The following is a 544-nucleotide window of genomic DNA, read 5'->3' as shown; positions in this document are numbered from 1 at the left end:
CCCACAAGATTAGCACAACGAAATTCCCGGAAAAAAGGATATTCATTTCCGCTAAACTGAGCGTCGAAACGAGCTAAATTAGCGGCTTTCTGTTTACTTTCATTTGCGAATATGAGGAAGTGTAGAAGGATTTTTGTGATGCCAACTATGTGGCTAATCATCCGAGGCGCGGAATCTAATACAGGGCTAATGTGAGGTTCCGGGAAAGGATTGAGGGGAGAAGGGAGGGAGGGAAGAGGGGAGGAGAGGGAGGGAGGGAAGAGGGGAGGAGAGGGAAGGGGGAGGAGAGGGAGGGAGGGAAGAGAGGGGGAGAGGGAGGGAGGAGAAAGGGGAGGAGAGGGAGGGAGGGAAGAGGGGAGGAGAGAAGGAGAGGGTGTTTGAACCAAGGGCATAACCATCGAGGGGGGGAGGGGGTGGGAGAAACGAAAAGTTAAATAGGAAAAAATGAAAATAAAAATATCGTCTCATCCTCAAAAATCCAAACAAAAACAAAAAGGCTAAAAAATAACGTTTCCTCCGGCCCAGAAAATTTTGACGGACGAAG

This window comes from Penaeus monodon, chromosome 27, assembly GCF_015228065.2.
Source record: "Penaeus monodon isolate SGIC_2016 chromosome 27, NSTDA_Pmon_1, whole genome shotgun sequence".
Lineage (NCBI taxonomy): Eukaryota > Metazoa > Arthropoda > Malacostraca > Decapoda > Penaeidae > Penaeus > Penaeus monodon.
The sequence above is the reverse complement of the archived record's forward strand: the minus strand, read 5'-3'. Positions refer to the sequence as shown.